We start from the raw sequence: 6,000 nt of genomic DNA, 5'->3' as shown, positions 1-6,000 counted from the left end.
TCTGCGAGTTCACTTGGGTGGCACTCAGGTCTCTGCAAACATTGGAAAGAGCTCATGAAATTCTCTGTTGACATTGCCACAATACTGCTCTCAGAGCAAGCCCAGGGCCCTGATCATGGTGGTGCTGTTGGCAGAGGTATCCACTTCTGCCTGCTCCATAGAAGCCAGGCAAGTTGTGTCTCCAGCAGACCCAGGCTGGCCAAGAGGGAGATTTGCTCCTGCACCATTTGTGCTGCTTTCCTGGGAACAGGGCACTCCAGAGAGACACAGCTCTCTGTGCATCTGCTCCAAATGAGCCAATACTTACAGAGAGCTCACTGAGGGTAGCTTGAAGAAGGCAGCATCATCAATGACAGCCAGCGGGTTGTGGCTGAGGATCCTGAGAAACAACAGAGCTCTGTCAGGGCTGATGGCAAGGATGTGAGCTGGCTGTGCCAGGCACGTGGGCAAGGTCTGGCCACACTCAAGGAAGCCATGTAGGAGAGGAGCAGGGCAGGGGAAAGGGCCTTTGCAGCTGCACACTCCTGGTGCTCCCTGGCTGACATCTACAGTTGGAATCAGGACTTTGCCAAGGGCAATTCTGCTCTTGCCCACTGACCCTGCAGAGACCCTGCAGAGACTCGCCCTGCCGTGCCTTTAGCCCCTGTGCCACTTACAGCTCCTGGAGGAACTGCATCCCATGCCAGGCCTGGAAAGTGTCACTGTGGATCTGTGTGAGGCCATTCCAGGAGAGATTTCTGGGCAAAGAGGAGGTCACACAAAGCAATCAGGCCTGCCCTACAGAGAGAGGGGGCAAAGAAGGAGCCCTTTGCAGGAAAGGTGCCTATCCACAGTGGAAGATGGAGAAAACTGCGGCTTTCTCAGCGTTTGTAGCCTGCCCAGGAAAGCAAGTGAAGGGCACACGTGCTGACTCTATTTCTCTTCCAGGATGCAGCCAAGGCTGCAAGAACTGGCTGCTCTGATGGCTGTGTGTGGACAACCCCGCTGGGCTCTGTCCCCTGGTGTGGCTGCCCAGCCATCGGCATTGACCTCTGCAGCTCAGTTGGGCTCTGGGCAGGGTAGATATAGGGACTGTGGGGAAAACAGCAGCAGCATTTGCCTACACAGGCACGGTGCCCATGCACAGACTGAGCTAAACCACCAAAGAGAAACTTGATCACTAACAGAAACTTCAGGAAAGGCAGTGTCTCAAATGTCCGTTCCTCAATGGACAGGATCTCATTTCAGGACAAATCCCTGTTCCAGGTACAACAAATGTCACTTCCATTTGCCCTGTTGCTTTTACCTGCCTCTGCAGCCTGGATCCCAGGAGGGACAAAGGCCACGTGCCCATGCCTGGGCTGAGACGCAGGGCCCCAGGCAGGGGCAGGCAGGAGCCCCCCCGCTGTGGGCAGGGCACGGTGCTTTCAGGTGCTTCAGAAGGAACAGCTCCTCCAGGGAATGCCTCTTCACTGCCTGCAGCTCATTGTCCCTGAGCACTCTGCAAGGGGACACAGGGACATTGTGACAGCACCCACAGCCCAGCAGCAATTGGGATTCTCATGGGAAAATCTCCTGCAGCAGCTTGACTGAAGCATCTCTTTGGGGCACCGCTGCAGGGATCATCCCCACTCCTGGCCAGAGCAGGCCCTTGATCCTGGCCAGCTGAAGCTGACCACAGCTTGATCCCTGGGCAGACAGACATGGGGATGGTGCCCTGGCTGCGAGGGACTCATGGCAATTCTTGCCATGCTGGGAAGCTGTGGTGATTCACACCCCTCCTGGCACAGCAACCAAGCTTGGAATTCCAATGGAAGTGGGAGCTGTGGGGAATGCTGCCCCAACCCCAGACCAAAGGATGGAAACTCCCCACACTCCTGACATTTGAAATGCTGCAGGGCTCTTACAAGGTATCAGTCCATGGGTAGTGCTTCCAGTTTCATTTTCCAACATCTGCAATGGAATTGCCAGTGAAATCTCTGCAAAGAAACAAAAGACCCGGCCCCCCCTCAGGAAAGCCCATTTCCCTGCCTTTCGGCTGCTGAGCTGGAATTGGGCTTTGCCTGGAGAAGGCACAGCGTGCCCAGCCTGGCTTCACCTGGCTCATGCTGAGCTCAGGCCCCCAAACATCCCTGTCTCAGGCCAGGGAGTGCCCTGGGTGTCCCAGGTGTGGTTTGCAGAGCCAGGGAGCCGAGGAGGGGCAGCTGCAGGGCTCTGAGGGGCCACGGCACTCACAGGAAGGTCAGGGCTCGGCGGCGGCTGCCCGGGAGCACGGTGGCCAGGCCGGCGTGGCCACAGTTCAGCCGCCCACGGCCTGGGCAGTGGCAGGACTCTGGGCAGAGCTCCTTGCCCACTGCTGGTGAGGGGGCCACTGCCAGCAGCAGGGCCAGCAGGAGCAGAGCGCGCACCAGACGCATTCCCAGGTCCATGGCGAGGCAGGACTGGCTGCAGTCACCTGGGACACAGACCTGAGCTGCAGCTGTGGCAGCTCCTGTGTCGAAGACATTTTTTCATAGAAATCCTTTCTTTGGGATTGTGCATCTTCTGGGAAGCAAGGGCCCCAGAAGAAGAATGTAAACAATGATTATCAGCTGCTGTGGAATCACTAGGATGCACCTGTGATTGGCTCATCTTTCATGTGTACAACTGGGGGCCAATCACAGAAGCAAGCTCGGGGACTGATTCCCTGGACACAGAACTTTGTGATAGATTCATTCTTTTCTATTCTATTCTTAGCTTAGCAAGCCTCTGCAACTTCTATCCTTATTCTTTTTAGTATAGTTATAATGTATTATATATCATATATCAATAAATCCAGCCTTCTGATCAAGAAACAAGATTCTCATCCTTCTCTCACCATGGAGACCTCCTCAGGTCGCTGTAATACTCCTGTGTCACAGTGCTGCTGCTGCCAATGTCACAGTGGTCCTTCTTATGACACTCTAGCAATGCCCTTGTTACTGGGATGGTGCTTGGCATCAGAGCTCACTGCAAACCGCAGTTCAGGCCATGCTGTCCCCAAATGACTCTGTCTCAGACCCATCCATCTGCGGCAGGATGGAATGGATGGGCTTGGAAGGGGCCTTAAAGCCCACCCAGTTTCACCCCTGCCATGGCAGGGACACCTTCCACTATCCCAGGCTGCTCCAAGCCCCGTCCAACCCAGCCTTGGACACTGCCAGGGATCCAGGGGCAGCCCCAGCTGCTCTGGGCACCCTGTGCCAGGGCCTGCCCTCCCTCCCAGGGAAGCATTTCTCCTGAACACGGGATCTAAGCCTGCCCTGTGTCACTGTGAAGCCATTCCCATCTGTATTGGGTTGGTGTGGCCTGGCTTTGGTACTGGATGTTGGTGGGGGGGGATATCCAGCAGTGGAAGTTGTTGTGGGGGACTTGGGGCAGTTTCTCTGAGAAGGTGCCTGAACCTTCCCCCATGTCCAGCACTGCCTTTGCCAGTGGGCTCCATGGTGGACATCTCTCTGGCTAAGGCTAAGGCTTTTTAAAATGTGTGTAACACACTTGGGTTAAAATATATAAGAAGGCGAGAATTATAACTTGTGTGGAACAAAAGACAGAGACAGGAGTGGGAAATGTTAGCGGAACTGCTCTGCAGACACCAGGGTCAGTGGAGCAGGGACAGGATCTGCTCAAGGCACCAGAGCTGAGATTCCCCTGCAGCCCAGGGTGAAGGCCAAGGTGAGGCTCCTGTGCCCCTGAAGCCTATGGAAATTCACAGGGATGCAGAGATCCACCTGTAGCCCCTGGAGGACCCATTTTGGAGCAGGGGGATGCATGTAGGAGGCTGTGGGAAGCCTGTGCTCAAACAGACTTGTCTTAGCTAAGAGAAACTGAATTGCTGGTAGTTCAATACTTCCTTGGTGCCTTGAAAGGAAGAAGGAAGAGGAACAGAGAGGGAACGCTGGTGTCTCCCACAGTGTGATTCAATGCGAAGGACTTGTGGGAGATTGAGAAGAATTTAAAGAAGATTGCCCTTGACCTCTTGTTCTGATGAAGAAACTGCTGAGACTTTACTTCAGTGTTCTTTCTTTGACTGTTCTCATTTCCCTGGATATTTCTTCTCCTGTTATTTCCTTGCTGTTACTTGAGAGGGATGGTCCCAGAGAAGCAGAAAAAGTGAGGGAATGCTATCACTCCAGGATGGGTGCCTGTGCCCAGTGACTGTGGAGCACCCAAGAGCCAGCACATATATCGCTCTCTGCAGAGGCAACCCAAGCTCGGGACACCCAGAGGAGGCATCACAGGGTTTTCCTCAGCCCTTATGGCAACGTTTCCCCTTGCATTCAGCATAAAGTTTGTTCTTGTTCCTCCTGGTGTTGCTGATGTCTTTGTAAAAGCAGTTTCGTTTCTCCCACATGGAATTGGCGAAATTTACTTCCAGCTGGGCCTTTGCTTTTCTACCTTTCTCCCTGCATGCCCCAACAATATCCTCGCCATCTTCCTGTGGTGCTGCCCTTCTTCCACAGCTGTAAATTCTGTGTTTTCCCTGAGTCCCAGGCAGAGCTCCCTGCTCAGCCGCTCTGCTTCCCCACCAGCTCATCTTTGGGCACACGGGCACGGGCTGTTCCTGCCTGTGCCTTCAAGGATTTCTCCCTGCACAATGTGCAGCCTCCCTGGACTCCTCTGCCCCTCAGGACAGCATCCCCAGGGAGCCTCTCAAACAGCGTGGCTGGACTGACTCCCCTGGGCTGCCCCTCCAGCCTGGATGGAGCTTGTCCACACCGTGATTGTCCCAGCCCCAGAGGCCCAGAGCCTCCACCTGTTGTGTAGAGGGAGCTGGGAAGGTGAGATGGGCCAGGAGGGGATTCCCCTGCTGCCCGCAGTCGGCACCTGTTTCCATTCCCCCTGCATTTTGGATCCCCTCCTTCTGCCTACTGGTCACACTCTTGGTGATCCTTGGCTTCTTGGCAGGTGTCTGTCTGGGACATTTGTCCAATGGGTGCTTCAGAGTGGCTCCAGCAGTCCCTCTTCCTCTCCTAAACCCTGACACTCCTTATCTTTCTACTTCCCCCTTCAGCTCTGCCACTGGGCTGAGCAGAGCATGCACCTGGTCCTACCTCACCCTGGTGTTATTTCTGCCAGCCCCAGTGCCAGTGCCTGGCTCCAGCACTCCCTGTAGAGTTTTCCCATTCCAACGAGGCCTTCTGGGATAGCTCATTGGATATCAAAGTAAGAGGCTTTACAGTAGTGCTTCTAAAACACCCCAAGGCCCCTGAAGCTTTCCAGGGTCAACACTTTTGTGTTCCAAACGTCTCCTGTGAGCACAAGAGCTCTGGGTGGTGGGTGGGAAGGGGAATGGCTGTGTCCTCCTGCAGAGGCCATGGCACTGGTGTCCCCGTGGTGCTGGCTTGGAGCTGCACAAGCAGCATTGTCCCCTCTGCACCCCTGAGGTTTTTGCCTTGTCCTCCTTCCCTTTGCCCTCCCTCACATCCTCCTGGCTCCCAGGCTGATGGTTGCATTGTTGCAACTCCCACTGAAGAGCTGCTGTCATTGAGCAGAATCATCTTCTCCAGGAGGTTTAATGCACATGCATAAAAGGCACTTTTGTCTAATATGGTTCAGAATGGGCTTAAAATAGTGTCAGGGTGTGTAAGACAGGGAACACAGAGATAAGGGAGGAATTTCTCCATGGAAAGGGTAGTCAGGGCTTGTGAAGGGCTGGCTAAGGAGGTGATGGACTCCCCATGCCGGGAGGGGTACAAAGAACGGCTGGAGGCGGCACTGAGTGCTGTGGCCTGGCTGCCAAGCTGGGGATGGGGACCAGGATGGACTGGCTGAAGCCGGAGGTGTTTTCCATCCTCAGTGAATCTGAGGCTCCGTGACTCCATGCCCAGGACTGGAGGCCGCCCTGGCCCAAGCGCTGCCGCAGCCACCCCGGCCCGAGCTGTTGTCCCGCGCGTTTCCCCTCAGGCCGGGGCGGCCGCTGCCGGTGCCGCTGCCCGGAGCCGGAGCTGCCCGTGCGGCGGAGCGGCCGCGCTTCCCGGCCGGGCCGGGCCGCCTCTCTGG

The sequence above is a fragment of the Zonotrichia leucophrys genome, chromosome 27 (assembly GCF_028769735.1).
Source record: "Zonotrichia leucophrys gambelii isolate GWCS_2022_RI chromosome 27, RI_Zleu_2.0, whole genome shotgun sequence".
Taxonomy (NCBI): domain Eukaryota; kingdom Metazoa; phylum Chordata; class Aves; order Passeriformes; family Passerellidae; genus Zonotrichia; species Zonotrichia leucophrys.
This window is presented reverse-complemented; position numbering follows the sequence as displayed.